Raw genomic sequence first — 19979 nt, forward strand, 5'->3', positions numbered from 1 at the left:
CAAAGCCTCGCATACACTCCACGACAACATACAGGGGGTATCTTTGCACTCAAACCAAGTGAAAGTCCCAATCCTGTACGCTGCAATGGATTAGCGTGCATGCAAAAACCTTGGTTCAAAAGGCTAAAATTAACGCACGCATGTCGATCGCCTATCCTTACGTTACTCAAATCATTCGGCCCGAACGGCACAAATCAAAGCTAACACACGCATTATCTTCTTCTCTTGGTCCTCTTCGACCGTTGTCTTCTTTTCTTCAAATCCAGCGATGAATCGAATCTGAGGAGAGGTAGGATTAGTAGGCACATACAAAAATATGCATAACACTGCCCTCCCCATAACAAAACTAAAATGCAAAGATCAAAACAAAAAATACCATATCGCACACACATTCCTACCTACATTTGCTCATGAGCTCATTATCTAAATAAACCACACTTAAAGGTTTATGAGGGATGCCATTTCATTATTCATTTTGGTACCATTTCTTTAGCGCTATTTTCATCTACCATGTTCGTGGCCACTGATATATAAGGGACATTTCTTCACGGGATTTGGTACCAGTTACCATAACCTTTGATTTGTTGCAACAAATTCACCATTGAGTACTCATTATTTACCCTCCAAGTCAATTTTTGACTCTTTTTATTGAGTTCGTTTAAAGAACTCGTTACTCATTGACGTCATGTGCACCTTAATACCTTGATACCTTGTGTTATTTTTGTGTAAATGTAAAATTCATGTGTGAAAGTCATATAAACTTAATCTAAGAGCTCTGCACAAAAAATGACACTTATTTGCCGATAACACCAATCAACCGCCTATCGTCCTCTCATTTCAGCCCAATTTCTTCGCTCCTTTTTCATTGCCGAAGATTAGAATTCCCTCGTTTCTTTTTCTACTTATTCCGAAGACACGTTTCCCCTTAATTTCATTCTGGAAAGAAACAAAGAGAATTTCAGTTAGTTTATAGGTCCAAAATCGCACATAATACCAGAAACATAAGACTCATCACATTCAAACATTGCCAACTTCTTGCTCAAAAGATTAAGAAAAATAAAACATGAGTGAATAGCAAATTTTACGGAACCATCAATGTGATGAATGAGATTATTAATGAAACTAAAAAATGACCAGGCAATGTCAATTTAATATACCATTTTATATGCTACTAGACTTTTCGCCAATTTTCAATCAATAAATTGGGCTTCACAATTTTCGGGGAAATATCAGCTTCGCAAAGTGCGAATCAAATGAAAGCAAATGCACTGGAAATTTCCCAGGTAACAATATATTAATCATATGAAAACAAGATATTATTAATTCAATATATTATTCAAGTTCTTTATTCATAGCGTGCCGACCTGATTAGAATAAAATCATAAAAAATACTAATCTTTCAATGGCGGAATTAGTTACCCAAACTCCAGAGATAAACGAGATTAATTTGAGAAATTATAACAATGAATCCAAAGCTTATCTAATGACAATGCTTTAACTTATGCATCATTTCATCCCTTAACTGCGCGAATCGTTCATTCAATATTTACAAATAAGTTGCATTAATAAAGTTAATAAATAAGCGTAAATGATGGTCAAATGCAAATTGCTGAAAAGCAATTAAATTAGGGAAGAATTTTCCAAGTAAAATAACACTGAAATTGCTTTGAATTATAGTAATTAAGACAGTCAATCTTGAGGCTGAGCTCAAAGCTTCCAAGTGTTTCCACCGATTTTCTGATGGTGAGTCAACCTCTATGTATACCTGTAGTATACACTAGCGACACTAATCACATTGCAGGCGTAGTAACATTTGCTTTAAACGGCTGTAGTCCTGCGATGTGGAAGGCATAGGGAAACCACCACATTCCAGCCGGCGCGGCGTCTTCAGATCTGACCTTTACTGCTGTCAATTACTACGCAACACCGTGGAATCCTTCGCAACAACTGCGATAAAGTTATGACGGTAGAAACATAAGAACGTCAGATTGCTTAGGACCTGCAGTGGGTTAGATAACCTGTACGCAACGATTGAACCTCGACGTGCTAGGAATCAGTGAAATTAAGTGTCCTAAAGAGATTGAGACACTTATGAAGAGGAAACTTTAAGATATTAATTATGACAAGACGGGGAAATCTGACGTATGACCATAATGGCGGAGAGCTGTATGATACGTTGATAGCGCAGTTTGAAGCATATTCTAAGCCAAAGAGGAATAAAACGCATGAGCGGCACACGTTTGCTAAAATCAAAGCAGCAAGAAGGAGAAACGTTCGGTCAATTTCTCACAAAACTCAAAAAACAAGTGAAAAACTGTGAGCGATCCTGAGGACAGTATATTTCGTGATTGAGTCATAGAAGATGTCCAGGATACCAGACTGAGCGTACAAAAACCTCAAGTTGGGCCAGGAAGTAGCTGATTGGTTGGTAGCTGAACAATCCAAGGCTCATGATTATAGAGTTTCAGACAGGTAGGAGTGAGGTGCCGTCCGTGGAAATCCCCCAGAGGAAGTAGTAGGTGATGAAGTACTAAGTCCGTAGGCAGAGTGGAAGTACATCTTATGAGAGTCCCAATAGTGATCAAAAGTGTACACAGCGCCCCGCTTTTAAGTGCATAAAATGTGGGGAAAAACATAATTACAGTCAGTGCTCAGCTTAGGGGAAAGTTTCCCTGTCGACTTTTGTAACAACATTTGCTAACTAATTTTACTGCTCGCTGTTCGTTTGAACTCTGTTGATAGCCTGTTGGAGATTTAGTGAACAGAGCGCGAATAACCTACGATCAATCTCGGGACACACACAATTGGAACCACTTAAGAACAGCCTTCCAACATTCTGTACTGTTTGCAGCTCGTTCCTTAATAGACAGAGCATTTCTGGAACGATAGTGAACAAACTTTTAACAGCTAAGAAGCAGTTGTTTGTATGTTTCACTGGACAGGGAACGAACAAACAACAGTGAACAGACTCGACAGGCAGGGACTGGTTGGCTGTCCGCTTATCCCAAATAGTGGCAGAGTTAGTGGGGATCACAGGGGTCATGACTCCAGCAAAATTTTTATTGGTTTAATCGTTTTTTGCTATTCATTTTATTTATAATCTTAATTCAACCTTATTAAATGCCAAAAATTATTTAATTTCCTCAATATTAAGAACATAAGCCCCCAAAATGCGTTTAAAAATTGATATTTTAAAAATATTTACACGGGAGAGCACATATTTATGCCCGTTTCTCTCTAGCTAGGACACGAATCCCCCCAAATTGAAGCTGAAAATCCGCCCATGTTCCCAACCGGGAACGAACAGACAACAGTGAATAAGCTCTCAAGAGGCAGAGCCAGGTAGGTGGTACCTTTCTACGCACAAGGAACGAACAGACAATAGTGAACAGGCATTAAAAACCCTATCGATTTTTAAGACAGTAATGCCTGTTCGCCGTCAGTATGAGTAATTTTATTTAAATACGAAGAAAATATTATCTGCCTGAATTAATATCTACTTGAATTCATTATCACGATTATTACCAACCACGGATGACGGCTAACAGAGTGAGCACGCAAATTAATACAGGTATTATCGCCTATTACAGGCAGCGGACGGTTGGTTGTCTGTTTCACCGGACAGGGAACGGAAAGATAACAGTGAACAGGCACTCATCAGGCAGGGACCGGTTGATCGTCTGTTTCACACAACAGGATATGAACAGAAAACAGTAAACTGGTTTTAAACAGGAAGGGAAATATAGTGCGCATGGTGAAGCCGCCTGCGAATGAAAGACAGCAAACGCAAACAACAATGGCAATGCCATTATCCGTACATATTTACGAGCACTTGGTTGACTGTATTGTGGTTGTGTTGTTAATTGTGGAGAAAACATTTATTTATACGAGTATGACTTAACCTGAGCTATACCCCCGCAGCGCTGAACTAAGTCATTCGTGCGTCCATTTTGTGATAGTGAAAACCTTGATGTGATATTTGTTCTTTAGTGTGTTCATTAAATAATTTATCGTGTCTCTTCTGTGTCTGAGCGATAACATATTTGTATTTAACATGCATGATGCGTACGTGCGTTACGTCACCGATAAGAACCTACAAACATTAGAGTCAGTAAACCTACAAGATTAAACCTACAATAAACGCAGTATGAGTAGTGCGTTTCTTGTGCGTTTGTTTGTGTGAAGTGAAATCATGTTCATGCTTAAACATTAATGGGATGTTCCTCTTTTGAAACACACGTAATTTATCGGCATAAAGCAGAACCAGAATTACATGCATTAAAAGAAGTCTTTCTTTGATGAGACTGCGCAGGGTCACCCACCTGCTCACTGGCTGTGATCCAACAAGCAAGGAACACACAATGCCGCTTCCCACAACGGGGAGAGAACACACAAATATCAGGCAAGGAATAGACGAGGCGTTCCAATTTACATTCTACCAACAGTCGCCTGACCGCTGTTACTCGGACAACGAACAGGGAGCCAACAGCTTACTGAACAAACAGCGTACACATAATTATTACCGAAATCGACAGGAATAAAAAAGCAAAGCGTTCCACTTTTAAGAGCTGTGAAATTTATGTGAAAAAAAAACTTAATTACGTTCAATGCCCACCTTATGGGAGAGCTTTTTTGCTTGGTGTGAAAGGTTTGATTGTGCTCTAAAAGGAAAAATCATTTTCAATACTGTTGTTCCCATAGAAAAGTGTAAAATCAGAGGAAGTTACCGACGAAATCGACAAAGTGACGGATACTGAGTGTATTACAGAAGCGGCATTGAAACTAATATAATAGTGAGAGCAGATGGAAGACGTGTGGGAAAAGAGTGATTGAAGGAAGTCAATGTAGAAGAGCTGCCATTAAGTGTAAATTAGATTTGGGTTTTCAAATTAATATATTACCTGTTGAAATGCCTAAATATTTGAAAACAGATAAGAAAAGTTAGGTTACCTAGAAATTATAATGATAATATTAATATTTATATTGGCAGTGTTGGTGTGTCTTAAGTTGAAAGTGTGGCGGTTAAATGATGAATCTTTTAAGGCCAATAAAAATCTATTTGTTGGTGAAAGAATACTATTATGTTCAGATTGAACCAGGGGCTCGGCAGGTATTTTGCCCAGCGCTGAGAAAGCCAAACTCAAGAAAGGTAATATGTAAACTTATCGTAAACTAGAAAAGCAAATGAGTAATTAGACTGAATCCTGAATTGCGGGTAAGTAACCTGGTCATAACTCAGAAACCCATTGTCTTGCGAATTGATCCTCATGATTTGAATGAAGCTATAAAGCTCATCTCATTCTTAGTGTGAATGATATAAGTGAAAAGCTGTGCCATAGAAATAATTATTCAGATTTTGATTCAAAAGATGGGTTTGTTTTATCATCTGGAATTAGATGAATAATCTCAAAACAGTTTTTTTTGCTGCTCCATATGGCTTTCATAAATTATTGAGACTACCGTTTGGATAATCATGTGCACCTTAACTGTTTCAGAGAGTTAATGAAAGAATGTTTGCAGGAATACCAAATGTCCAAAGGCGTACTTTGATGATGTATTGTGTATGGGAAAGGATGAAAAATAACATGATACAGTGGTCAGAGAAGTCATGGAGCATGCGAGATCATGCAATTTCAAATTTAATCCCCATAAGTTCCAATGTTTAGTCAGCAGTGTGAAGTACGTAGCACTGATTTGGCAGTGAATTTTGACCTTTATGACGAAAACCGGGATGATTATAATGCGTTAATATTCTAAGGCATTACAGGAACAGAAAGCGTGTAATTCTATAGAACCAGTGATGGTTATGCACAATGCTGAAAATAAAATAATAATTCAATCAGAGTCTTCACGCGAAGAGTTATGATGTTGTTTGCTACAAAATGGAGTATCTGTTGCATCAAGAAGCCTAACTGACAGCGGAAAAAATTGCCGTTTTTGTGAAAAATAACTAGCTATTAGCCATGCGGTTTGTGTTCATAAAGTTCCATTATTTTATGCATGGATAGCATGTGGAAACCCAAACATATCACAAGCCTTTAGTTGCTGTCAATGAGAAGCCAATTCATAAAATATGGTCCCAGAAATTTCGGAGGCTAAGATTAAAGTTATTTACATTTAGCTTGAAAGTTACATATAATCCAGGGAAATTTATGCATGTATCAGACTTTTTCTCAGACACTTCGTAAAAGATAAAGTAGAGAAAAACGAAACGAGGAATGAGGAAGTGCATAGCTTTAGTATGTCTCCAAATAAGCAAGAATGTACACCAGTTTTTAGTAAAAGCAAAAGTCAAAGACAAAGAAATAGTCAAAGTTTGATAGAGAAATGTAAAAAAGGCTGGCCAAAACAGTCAACCCAACTCCCTGGCGACTCTCGTAAATATTTGATAGTGTAAGATCAATTATTTGTCGAAAATGAGATGTTAATGTTAAATGATGAGGAACAAGGTGTTGTTAGATTTATAATTCCTGCATCAACGAAAAATAATATGCTGGAAGTAGTTCATGCTGGTCACATGGTCACACAGAAAATGTCATTCTAGGGCGAAACAGGTATTTTACTGGCCGTCCATGAATGAAAACATTGAAATGTTTGAGAAGAAATGTCATGGTTGTGAAAAATACAAAAAAGTCATGCCCAAAACCTCATGAAAAGTTTAGTGAGGGCATAACTCTAAGTAGGCATAGTACACCCCGAGAGTTCTTTATACAGGATGGGAAAGGAACTGCACTATGACGTACAACTAATCATTTGTGTAAATCCTTCACACTAAGTGAAGAAGAGGCTTTTGATTATAGTTTTACTTATCAAAAAGTGTTGAACAATATTATCGTATAGAGTATGAAGAACTACAACTATCTCCTGTAGCAAGTAAGGTCAGAAAAAGAAGTGAAGTCTGCCAAGTACAACGACTAATAAATACTAAAATAAATACTGTGACCATTTTAAGGAGAAGATGTCGTACTTAGTATTTCAAATTGGTCACGTAAACACCCACAATGAACAGATAGCGAGCAGGCATAATTGTTACGGAAATCCACAGGGCTAAAAATTGTACATAGTGACTCACTTTTAAGTGTAGTAAATGTGGAAAAAATCACAAAAACCCATTAGATGGGCACTGACCGTAGGCAATTGTTACGCAGGTGCCCAAACTCGGCAATCACGAGTCCATATGATGTACATATTCTCTTTGCGTTCATAATAAATATTATATGAACCTATTTAGTGAGTATTCAAATCCATTCACCATTATTACGAAAATGCAATAGTTCTAGGGAGAAAAAAATATAAAAGATCAAAGGAAAGGTGCTACACGACATTGAAGAACAAAGAAATACTAACAATGCGAAAACTGAGGAAGGACAGGCTTGCTATCATAGAATGACGAGCTACATTTGTCGTAAAACAAGGAAAGGTGGATGATGAACAGATATCTTTAAGAGCGACCCGGAGAACATAATATTAAAGCCCCACTATATTTATAGGCCCGACAAAAGCGATAAATTAAGAGAGTTGTTTTGCCGAACGGATAGATATGCGAATTCGTTTTTCCCCCGAAACCATAAAGGACACTCAATAAATTCTAGTCGTAATTTCCTTAGAGCACTTCCTTTTTATGTAAGAACGGCTGGTGTCCCAACACCCCCTGCCACACACCTTTTAGAAGGCTTGCGGGGTATTATGTAGATGTAGATGCGAGAACGTGCAACCTCGTTCAAGGGAAAGTGGAAGCGGCCTTGAGTGAGTGACTAGTGAGGAACCATTTCAAGGAACAGAGTGCAACATATAATACCATCAAGGACAATTATGAAATATTTTGTCTGAAAACAAAGACAAGGCGAAGAGATACTAGAAACAATACCTGGAGTAGTTATATAAAGGGGACAGGCTCACAAGGGAATCATACCTAGGACATCGGAATGGAAGTCAGGCTAAGCCAGGCTCGTACCCAAACGGCTATTTATACATGGCTATATTTGGCCTGTATATTTTAACTGCGATTTTTGTTAAAACTATTGGTTATATGGGGGTCATTCGCTGACAGCTATCGATGGACGACAACACTACAAAATTTGATTGAATTCCGAGACCCGGTTTTCCGACTCTCCCTTGGTAACCTCTAAAATTATGGAAGAGGAAAGTTAAGCAGAATATTGACATAAGAGCCAGCATCTTCAGATCAGAATTGGACGCTGCAATATGAGACCTGCGAAAACATAAGTCCCCAGTATTAGATGATATACCAGTAGAAATGATTAAAACTGCAGGAGTCTAAATTAGCTTTAAAACCATCTGCGATATTTACTCTAGTTTCGTTGAAAAGAACATCATCCCTAATTTAAAAGCACAGAAGTGTCTTATCTTAGGACCATCTTCCTGGCTACGCATCTTAGGACCATCTTCCTGACTACGCATGCGCTGAGGAGAGTTATCTAGAGGGGAATAGAACAGAGAAGAATTCCTGGGTGAGGACCGATTCCGATTTAGGAAAAGCTAAGGGACAAGAGAAGTAGTTTTGGCTCTAAGGCTGCCCACCGAGAGAGGCCAATGGAAAAGAACAAACTGGCTTTCATAGAATCTGCCTAAATTTGCCAATAAGGCCCTTGGTGATGTGGAATGGACCATGATGCTTCGAATACGGAAATAAATTGGAGTCCTCGTAGAATTGTGCACACTTTTGTAAAAAAAAAAACTACTGCGTAAAAATGTGGGCCCAATTGTGCGAAAGGAAGAATACGAAAAGGAGTGAGACAAGGGCGTGCCCTGTCCCACTTTCGGTAAAATCCTTTAAAATCTCGATCCATCGATCTCTGCCAGACATCATTATATCATATTGAAATCTAATCACTCGAAATTTAACGTGACTCACGAAAACAGCTACTTCCTATCATGAGTAAAGTTCCTTTTTTATCATGATTGCCGACATTGGCATAATTTCCATGCAGTATCAAACCAGTAGTTACTGATGAAATAAAACCGTATTGACACACAAAACATAATGAAAAATAGCCCATATAAAAAATACTGTTCCAGAAGAAATTATATTTTTCGACTACAGAGGCCTAAAGTAGCTAAGGAGTTACTAAAAAAGGAACAGATATTCAGTGCATGGGAATGTTTAAAAATAAAAAGAATTTAAAAAAAAAAGTTATTTTGACTTGCCATATTTTCCCGAGACTTCCCCTCCTGTGTGACCTCATCGCAACTCCCCACAAAACCCCGCCCATTTCACGGAATTGATCGACTAGCGCAATATTGCTGTAAAACCTGAAAAGAATTAAAACAAAGTTCGCATTAGAGGATGGAAATATTGAAGCACAAAAACATTTTAGTTTACATGAAGCATTGCTTTGGCTATGATGGTTGAGACTACCACACGAGTCCATGCTAACGACCTCGAAAGAGAAACGTTTGAAAGAAATGCCGAATTCCAATGTTGAGCGGTAATATTTTCTTCTTTATTCATGTTGTGGGAGCATCGCTCAGCATATTTAATTACCTATTATTATAGAGCAGTTACATAGTGCTAAGTTAACGCAAAATTCTGAAAAGTTATAAATAAAGCTTATTTGTTATATCGTAACGAAATTGGCGGATTACAATTGCCTAGACCTAAACATCACATAAATTTTTAAAATGCCTTCCTTTCTTCCTATACTAAGATAACGTGCCATAGAGCTATCATTAGAAAAAGAATACATGAAGGTGGAATGAGTGTTGATAAGTGGCAACTTATCTATGCCATGACTTTGACACGTCATTTAACTGATAATCACCAGCGAAACACTGCGGCAGGTAGGATTCACTATTCAGCCACTTCTATTAGCACTCTGTATTAGCGACCACAGCGATTACATTCGCCTCCTTGAACTTCATTAAAAAGTTTTGGCAAGTTACCAGATAACCAAAAGTAAGCGACCGGATTGTCACAAATAACATAGTTCGGGGAAATAAACGTTGGATTCGGCATTCATAAGTTGAAACATGATAAGCAAAATGGCAAAACTACTAACAGATTACCTAAATTCAGACGGTCTAGATCGAAATACATCTAATCAGAAGCAACAGAATTTGAACTACTTGTCTACTAACGCATCCGAATGTATTAAAGGAGGATCAAATCAGTTGAATGGTCACATTAAATCTCTAAGGCAGAAAATGAACTGTCGAAATACGTGTTAGACAAGAAATTATTTTGATACGAAATCCAGTGTTGAGAAAGGACACGAGGATTTTAAACCGAGAAAATGTTTCCCTATCACAAGCGTCCTTAAAAACATTACGCTAAATTTAACATACGCACATTCTCATGTGTAGAAACGTGAAGACAGAAGGCGAAATAAAAATTAGTTTAAAAAAATGATAGTCACTCTTTCAACGGATACTTAAAACATTTGAATAAATCGTATTTGCGATTGCTCCTTGAATTTAGGGTATTGATAAAGGCACGAAACGTATTATCAAAAGCAAAAGTTAGGTACTCACCTCTTAACCCCAAGACAGCTTGCCGCGAAATGAAGTCCAGAGAGAGGGAGGGACTTCAGCCACATGACGAATAGTTCTGACGTCAACTTAAATTCAAACCGTTTTCCTTTGTAAACCAATGAAAAGCCTTGAAACCACTGAAGATCACATATGATAGGCTACTTGAAATTTTATCCAATATACTAGGGCAAAAATGATTTGTTGAAAAGATGGTGTTGAATAATTGGCCCGAAATTTCGCAAACAGCCATCAGTCACAGTACACGTGAGTAATATTCCAGAATGTTCCAAACATATCCGAAAGTCGAATGCAGAAGACGTCATCGCATTTCTTTATGAAGAAAGAACAGTCAACAGATCCTCTTAAGGTCTGCATTCGACTGTTATTTCCAATGCAGCACTCCCCCTCCCCTCCTCCGCAACACACCCCCACTCCCTCACCTACCGTCCTTTCGGTGAAATCATATTTGTGCAAGCTGTGAAATATTTTACTGGACTGTTTCCGCCGTTTATTCGTTCATTGAAGTCACCGCCTCATTCCATGGGAACCAGGATGAAGAGCGATAAAGACAGCGTTTCAACAGAAATACGAAGACAAGAAGCAGCAGTATTGACTAAGGTATGTGTAAACATATAATGAGCATTCCGGATTTATAATTTACAGAAGATATAACTGTAATTGTGGTCTACTCGGGCTATACAAATGCAAAAATATCCGTCTCTAAAATGGCTTATTATGTAAAATTGCCTATGATAGTGGATAGCAGAACAGATATAGTAGACTTAAGAACTATAAGAACCCAAGTAATCGCATCATGCGGCAAGTACGAAAACGTAAAGTATAACTGTGTTTGCATGTCTGCATGAATATGCTTCCCTATGAAATATTTAATTGCAATCACCAATTTTATTCGTGTGGCCATTGATGCATAAAAGCCATCGCGGATTTATTTTAAGGACCTCAAAATTACAGGGAATCGACTTTAAGCACATAGTAGCTAACATTCAATTCAGAGTATGTATTAATCGCTTAATGATATTACCGATCATTTCTCATTCTCATCTACATAGTGTAACGGTGATAAAAATAATATTCTATTGCATGGAAATATTACCCTTTCTAAACTAATGTCGGCTGCCAGTGTTATATCCGTCATGCCTCCACTATGTTCAATCGCACGTTCAATACTATATGACACAAGTAAATAAAAACTTACGACTTATTCAAGCAATATCATAAAAATCTCATCTGTGCGAATACAAAATTTTCAATGATAGCAAAGATCAAATTTCAAAGGGCATAGATCAAAAGACTAATGGAATTATTATTCGGTCTGAATTATTATTCCATTAGTCCTCCATGTTACCGTCGATGAAATACCATTTGGATAGACTCGTGGATGAAATACAATAAAAACGCACCAGTGCTTATTTTTTTCCGTTTATTCACAGATTTGTTTCCGAGATAGTATTCACAAACTTGAGCCATTGCAGAATGCAGTTAGCTGATGCCGCTGTTGTTATACGAAATGGATTGCGGAGTGATTTATTATGAGCAGCAGTGGAGCCTCTACTTTCAACTCAAGATATTTCTTTCCTGCAAAAGATAATGTTTCCAGAGTAATTTAAGGAGCGTCTGATGGAAATGATCTCTCTCCATGAAGCCAATCCAGACGGTTTCGTCTTCACCTTCGATTCGTTCTCTAGGTAAGTAATGTCGTTTGATCATCTGAATTGACCTGTTTTTCACGAAAAAAATTAACCCATTTATGCCTAGTGCTCCACTTCAGGAACACCTGACGTGACTTTCTAATGACCACGGCTCAGTATATACAAACATACCACGGTTTTCCTTTCTGTGCCTCTTTATAAAAATATATTGAACTATGGGGTGCAAAGATTTAGTCAGTTTTGCCAACCCATCGCAGCCAGTGTTTTGAGAAATATCGGTCTTTTTTTCAAGGTAGTTTTTCAGCGACCATCTCTAATTTTATATTAATAACTATTTCCCATTACGCCCAAATTTTGTAAATTTTTCCCATCTTGTTCAGAAATAGTTAACCTATAGTGCTTTATGAAGAAAATTTTGAAACGACGTATTTTGTTGTAGTTATAAGCTTTTATTTAACAGTGTTCCATTTTTGGATCCATTGCTATTAAGCGTGCATTCAGGCGCACAGAAATTCACTTTAATTTTTTTTATAATTCACTTTAATTAATAATCACTTTGGCTTCGATTACGGCAGTGGCCGTTATTATTCATTAATTGTATTAAAAATTGCATATTAATGTGTTTATAAAAATATTTTGATAAAATAATTGTAAATTTGGGTTACATTTCCCAAAAATATAGTCACTGTAAGAGACAATTAATTGTGCACTCTTGGCGCCATTAAGAGCTTTGCTTATTTGAAGTTCTGAGGCGCTGTGAATGTAAGCCTAAAATATAGGAAAAACCTCTTAACTATCGAAGAAATTCGCCAATTAAATCCGTGCATATGATAAAGTAGTCTGTATATTATTTACATTATTTTAGTTTCAGCGCTCGCCAATTTCATACCACACTGCAGTGATTTTCCATCATTCATTGCTTATTTAACGGATACCTATATTTAAATAAACGTCTTTTTTGCATGAGAATATTGCTTAAGTTTTAATCTGCTGGACCGGAAAGGTTTGATTATCAGTGTTGAGTGGAAGAGAGAGCCTTTTTAGGTGTGTACAAAGCTTTAAGCATCAAAGAAAAGTTAAACGGACGGAGAGCTGTGTTTGGTTGAATGTTCTAACGTAAATTAAGGCGTATTATCAGAATACTAAGTAGTATCCCTTCTCAGATTTTATTTCCGCTCCGAAACTCTTTCGAAATAGGTATCTAATTTCTCTGGAGTGCATGGAGAAGAAAGGGATGAGGGGGTTTATCATTAGAAACTAAATCAAACTAGTCAATAAAATCGTGATCTTAAGTAAGCTTGAATGGCTTGTACTCTTAGTACTCTTAGTAGCCAAAATCGTTACATCGCATATGTTTCAACGTTGCAGTGGGAAGAGGGAAGAGCTTATCGACTCTACCCACTAAATACGTTTCTCACGTCAATCCACTTTTTTCCTGTGCTGATTCAACTTTTTTCTTTCTCTCCCCCCTCATTTTTTCTCAACCCATTTCAAATAGGTTTTTCACTCCAAGACACTTCCACGGAATTTTAACCGTTAATAATGACAAAACAGAGTTAATGAATCTTTTAGAGGGTAATCAAATGAACTTAATTTTGCGAATATTATTATAAAGTCCATGGCATCACAATTAAACTAGGTCGAGCCTGTAACGATTTTCCATATGCCACAGAGACGTATACATATGATATTAATACCTATTGAACTAATCTGACAATTGTTTTTTTTCGATTCAGTTCCACGATATCACAAAATAAAACAATAAAGAGGTTTAATAGAGAATAGAATAATAGAGCTAATGTAAGATCCGGTCAAACAGGGGCTTGACGGCCGACATTACTGCCTCACATGGGCTAACACGTCTATGTTACGAGAACGCATTCGGAAGAGAAGAGAAGCTAATCTATTTCCCCTAAATACGTCCCCACTTCTTTCGTGCTGTGATTCTGTACTATTCTCTGCCACTTAATTTTCACTAAACCCGTGACAACTGGCATATAACCGTGTTTTAGTTTTATCTGACCGTTACAAATTACGGATATCTGCTGAATCTTAAAAAACCTAAATTATGTGATGTCGGAGTTTCCTAGCGTTATTACCATGGCACTGTAATTCAACTAAGAAGGACCTATAAAAATTAGTGTTTTATTTACAAACAATTAGAAAGAAAAATGCTGCATTTTATCTGATTTTAGTATTGCATTAAGTTTTTTTTAATTCTATCCCACGTTGGCATATAATGAATCACTAAAGCCATTTATCACAGAAAATTTACATTTGCTAAAATACGCCGTCTAGCGGAAAAGCATTCACATTCTTTCCAGAACATGTGGGTGCAACATCTAGTTTCGTTTCAAACATTTGTCTGTGAAAATTTGTAAGCTTCACATTGAGTGCAAGAGAACGTTTCATTACCTTACATTCGATGATATGTCCATCGGCAGCAGAGCTCACCTGTTCATCGGCGATTCCCCAAAATAAACATACTCACTAACACATCACATTCAACACACTAATGACCACTAATTTTTCCATGAAAACTTGACACTTTCACTTCACTGTAAAACTAGATGAGCACTCGCTCCTGCCATTGGGTAACACAGTATAAATATCCACATTATTTCCTTGTGACGCTCATTCTGCTGAAGGTATGGCCAACGCTGGGTGCAGCTTAAAACTTGGAAGGAAGCGATGCATTCTTGTTTTTAGGCCTATACTTTTACCAATCGGTTGGTTAATTGCATTAATCATTCTTTCCTCGTAAAATCTGAAAAAAAAAACAGAAAATGGTGTTTGGTTATGAGAGGTACATTTTCACGTTCATTTCCGGGTCATGGATTCTTATATGAATTATAAATATATGCAGTAATCTATCGCTTATCAAGTTCTTGCTGCAGGAGTCAAACCCCAAAAATTCGTGTTGCAAAAGTACATTGTTTTTTACTATATCTCATTGCCACTGAGTTTAATTGTGATATTGTATCTAACGTGCAAAATATAATGATTTAATATGAACAGACAGCATGGAATAATCGGTACGAGCAAACGACATACCTCCAACTAGTCGAACAGCTGTGAGACTCCGCCTTCACTCTGACAGAACGAGGACTAAATGGAAAAACCGAAAGCGGTGCACTGTTTCCTACTTACAGGCACTGGTGGATGGGGAAGTGAGAAGGAATGTAGGGGTGTTACGCAGCACGAATGCACAAGGCAGAGTCAAAAAGTGATGAACTGATTTTGAGTCTCGGTGCATGACGAAGTCTGACGGATGAGTTTCGGTTCACGCGTCGTTGGGCGAGCAAGGCATGGGTGGAGTTGGTGTCTACGTAGGGGAGGGAGCGAAAGGGCATCGGATAGGGCGAGGGTGGGGAAAGCGACTCAAACCCTCTACGCATTAAAGCCATTAATTCAGTTTTATATTTAAAATAATCGAATGAGAAGTGCCAAGAAAATTATAACACCAACCATTGGTGCAGGCAAATCTTTGTCAATCTTCGGCACTTAAGTTTAGAAATGAGTCACGGTTATAAACATTGTGATGCCAAAGAGTAATTACAATTGTAAAAGTGTAATGTTAATTTTGTACCTAACTTGCAACATATAATGATTTAACAAGAACAAACAGTATGGAATAATAAATAGACTCGAGCACAACACATACTTAGTACAACACATACCTAGGAGCATTGTAACAATAACACATTGCCTTTTCCGGTGATAATAGAGTGACTCCGGGTCGGCGTGAAGATACAGAGTTTTTCATATCTTGAGGGTTTTTGCGACCCAAGCATCTCCTAGATTGACGATTCTATTTCAAGATAACCAATCAAATATTTAATCTTCAAAGCGTTTACGTGTGCCCTGGTTCAACTTATGCAAAAGCAGCGTTGATACAATTAATCCTTCGTCAAAAATATCATGTCCTAAGGCATGTTACATATGCCTTCGTGTTCTCACGAAAAATAATTAAGAAGTTTCGAATCATTTTTAACGGGCCTTTAACGGTTGGAAAATCAATGATACTGCTAACATGATAGCTCGCCACGCGTCTAATATTGCATTACCTTTTGCGAAACAGGCTCCATGCTATTTTGTACTCGGCAATGGTGATAGGTAAACCTTTAATAATTATTAATAAGTAATTATTAAATAATTAATTATTAATATTATAATAGACCTCTCGTCGACAGTGAGTGAAGAAAGAAGATACCGAAATCGTTCAACTCTGAAAGATTGTGATAAATGGTTTTTTCAAACAGATTTAAAAAGTCAATCTCCAGAAAAGCGAGGCAAATCGAATTTGGCAATCTCACTGACGAAGTTGGCAGTGCTGAAGGCTGGAACGCACTACTTCGGCAATTTCCTCCGACCCGAGTGAAGCTCTAATCACTGCCATAAATGTCCGATAATTCATCAGAATAAATTCCAACTGCCTGGTTCCATCGCCAATGTATAACTTTTCAATAAGCTGTTGAAATTTTTTGTGTATCTATTCCACTTTCTCCAAATAAAGGCGTAACCTTTCTCTCTTAGGTACAGGAGGTCGAAGTTGCTCGACATAATTACTTATTTTAACAATTCTATTTCTTTATTTGTTCTGCTTGGCGTGAGAATGCAGTGTAGCGCATTGCAAAGGGTGTTCAAAACAGCTGTTCGTAGAAGTACCGTTGCCGCGGAGTGAGTCCTTGGAGACAGCGCAGCTCGAATTTGGGACGGCGAGCGATGAGTATGCGTATACAAACGCAGGGGCAGGAGTTGAGGGATGAGAATTCGGAGGGTGGTTGAAAGATTCGAATGGCGCCACGAATTACTCAACACGAGAGGAAATGAGAGATCACAGAGAAGCGCCACAACTAACTGCCACCGGATTGCGTGAAATTACAATATGTATTATGAAGTGCGTTTTTTGTGAAATAAAACTTCTGTAATCACACGATTTTAGCAAAGGAATAATGGCAGAATAAAAGAAAATTTTCATATAATACAAAGGAAATGCATTGTATATGGAAATTGGAGCATATGGAAATTAGGAAGCACTTCTAGTCAGAAAAATGCATCAAATGACATTGAATAACATTACCAAACATAATAAAATATAAATACACTGAAACAATAGCTCCCGGATTCAACTTTTGAATAAAGACAGTCAACAAATAAAGTGATGAAACATTAATATGCATGGCCTAAGGGATCAGAGTAATGTCGCGAAGTGAGAATTGCCATCCTAACCCGAAGGACCAAGAGTGAAACACACTTTAAGTTAATCCAAAACGAATTTATACATAGTACAACTATTAATAGTTACTATGTTTCAGTTAATATATCTCAGCTCTATATACGGAATGATCTTGGAGAAATGATGCTGGAATTTCACTTTTCAGTTAATATTTCCTTACCGTGATATTTGCTCGACCAATTTTTTTTAAAGCTGTCTAATACATCCAATGAGTACATTTAAGTAAAAGCTTTTATTTTGACAGCAAGGATGGTGGTAAAATAAGTGAAAATACAGAGATTAGGTAATTACGTTTGATCAAAAAGAACATGATCTGGTTTATTATTGTGAACGGAATAGGCTGCTCCCAATGTGTCGCGAAGTGATCTTAACCCGCAGCGCCGAGAATGCGACATACACTTTAGGTTCATTCTACATTTCACCTTTGCAAAACACAAAACAATTCTACACAAACAGTGGGACAAAGAGTGTATTTTTGGCTCCGCGATGTCCAGTCCCGCCGAGCGGCTTTTGGTACTCACTCAGGGATTGGGGGAGGGGGAAAGTTGGTCTCGTCGAAGCACTAAGCTCTGTTCACCCTCGCTCTTTGAACGGCTGCGGGCGACTGCTTTTACACGCGAACAAAAGGACATCGAGACCCCGCGTCTCGCGTACGCAGTCAAGAGCACTGGTTAAAAGAGGGCCCAATTCCATCCCGTTGTTGCTCGATTTCCGTTGCCTTTTCGGTCTCGTTTTCATCGGCTTTCAACAATGTCCGCGGCGCGGTGATGAGTGAAATTCGATCCAATTTAAATATTACTGCAATGTAAATAGCATGGAAAAGTTTTGAATTTGATAGATCACATTACCATGTATACAAATTCCGGTTAAAATCCCTAACTACAGTTTGATATTAGGTTTCCGCGGCGTTTCTTCTTACGAGTCTCGGTTTCCGGGCGTTCTTCCGCGTTGGGTTGTCCATAGGTGACAACAGTTTCTCCTGCCATCATGCTGGCGTCTACATGCCAGAAGTCTTCTGACCTGAAGACGCCAGCATGATGGCTGGGGAAATTGTCGTCACCGATGGACAACTCAGCTCGGAGGATCGTCCGGAAACCGAGACTCATATCCCTAAGTACACCTTACTTACCCGTGAAACTCGGATCGCTTTGAAAGTAAGCGACACGTATGGTGACTTTTGCAAACCTATTTAAATGCGTGGGTGACAACATATTTAGAGGCCGACTTGAGGATCCTCTTTTGTAATATTCGTGTACACAGTAATCGCAACTGCGCCATTAAGCGGCAGCAATGTTACCAAAAAATATCTGACTTATTCACGAAACACAATGCACATCCAGTTTAGCATGGATTGGAAAAGCGGCGAAATTTGGAAATGTAAATTTTCTCTCCAAATTCCGCCGCAGATGGAAAAATTTATCTTATTCTATCGATAGCTGACAAACGAAGGTTATTTTGGCACTTGACAAAGGGAGAAAGTGTGGGGAAGTAGTTTGGGGGAAAATTTTTTCACTCTAGACAGCCAAAAAATAATAGGAATAATAAAAGGGGATGAAGGCGGAACTTTTATCTCGGAGTGTATTATAACGACTTGAAATCGGCTCGTTAAAAAAAATTATTCTTATGGAAGGCCTAAAAATATACTCAAGTGGTGACCATAGAGATAGAAAATGTTAGAGGGAGAAGAGATGAACAAAAGCAGTGGGGAATCCAATAAGAAGTTGTGCCCTTCAGCTTCGAGACTTCAGCAAAATGCGACCGAAGACAATTTAAGCTGCTCCGAGAATAAAGACAATATATTACGAGGGAAGCCGCATGCATGATAGGGAGGTTCCCTTCATCGAAGAAAACGAAAGGCAGGATTCGTTACCCACCATAGTGTACTCATAATATACAAATTATTTGGTTTTAGTAATTTAAGTTTATGCGAATGTTAACTGTCAATTTTAACCTCATTTGAAAAAGGCCAGATTGGCGCCCATGCGATGACACTCCACGTGACGTCACAGGGACCTAGATGCTATACGAGTAGTCAAGAGTTTTGAATCGTCTGAGATTACCAATGCATGTATGGGGCACAGAGCTCAGGGAAACATCTCTTAATAATCACCTATTGCCTATGGTCGGTAAGTTTCCTTCGTTTTATAGGGTATTAATAACACTGGACGGCAAAAATATATTTTTCTTCGAGCCCCGATACCCTTCCTGCTGATTCCTACGTAAAATATTCCTTATCATATCCGTTTTTCCCTATCACCGACCATTTTGGGGGGATCCCTCCCTCCAATTTTTTTAATCGTTTTTTGATAATTTTGCGGGACTACAAGGATTATTTTCCCATCAACATCTTTTCTTAGAATTTAGAGAGGTGAAAAGTTCTAAAATACGAACATTTATACTGAGAAGGTGGATTTGGGGGGATTAGTCTACGTAAATTGTGAGCAAACGCCTTACACAAATTTATAATCCTTATTTAAGCCAAGCGCTACCTGCTAGCAGCCTGCATCGTAGCGGCGCTCATAGCCTCGCACCAAGGTGGTCTCACACAGCGGCAGCCGGAACCAGAATGACGTATCACG

At 38.1% G+C, this 19979-nt stretch overlaps 1 long non-coding RNA gene across 2 annotated transcripts; it reads right to left on the reverse strand.

The window, feature by feature from the left end:
- Positions 1-9174: 9174 nt before the first annotated feature.
- On the reverse strand, positions 9175-15372 carry LOC124158022. 2 transcript variants are annotated; one of them, XR_006864681.1, is made up of 3 exons: positions 15216-15353; positions 14577-14928; positions 9175-9273 (listed from the first exon to the last, which is right to left on the reverse strand). It is a non-coding gene; the product is annotated as an uncharacterized LOC124158022 (long non-coding RNA). The 2 variants fall into 2 exon arrangements; XR_006864680.1 differs by lacking the exon at positions 9175-9273 and having other exon boundaries at positions 14703-14928; positions 15216-15372.
- Between the last annotated feature and the right edge of the window lie 4607 nt (positions 15373-19979).

Source organism: Ischnura elegans, chromosome 4 (assembly GCF_921293095.1).
Source record: "Ischnura elegans chromosome 4, ioIscEleg1.1, whole genome shotgun sequence".
NCBI lineage: Eukaryota > Metazoa > Arthropoda > Insecta > Odonata > Coenagrionidae > Ischnura > Ischnura elegans.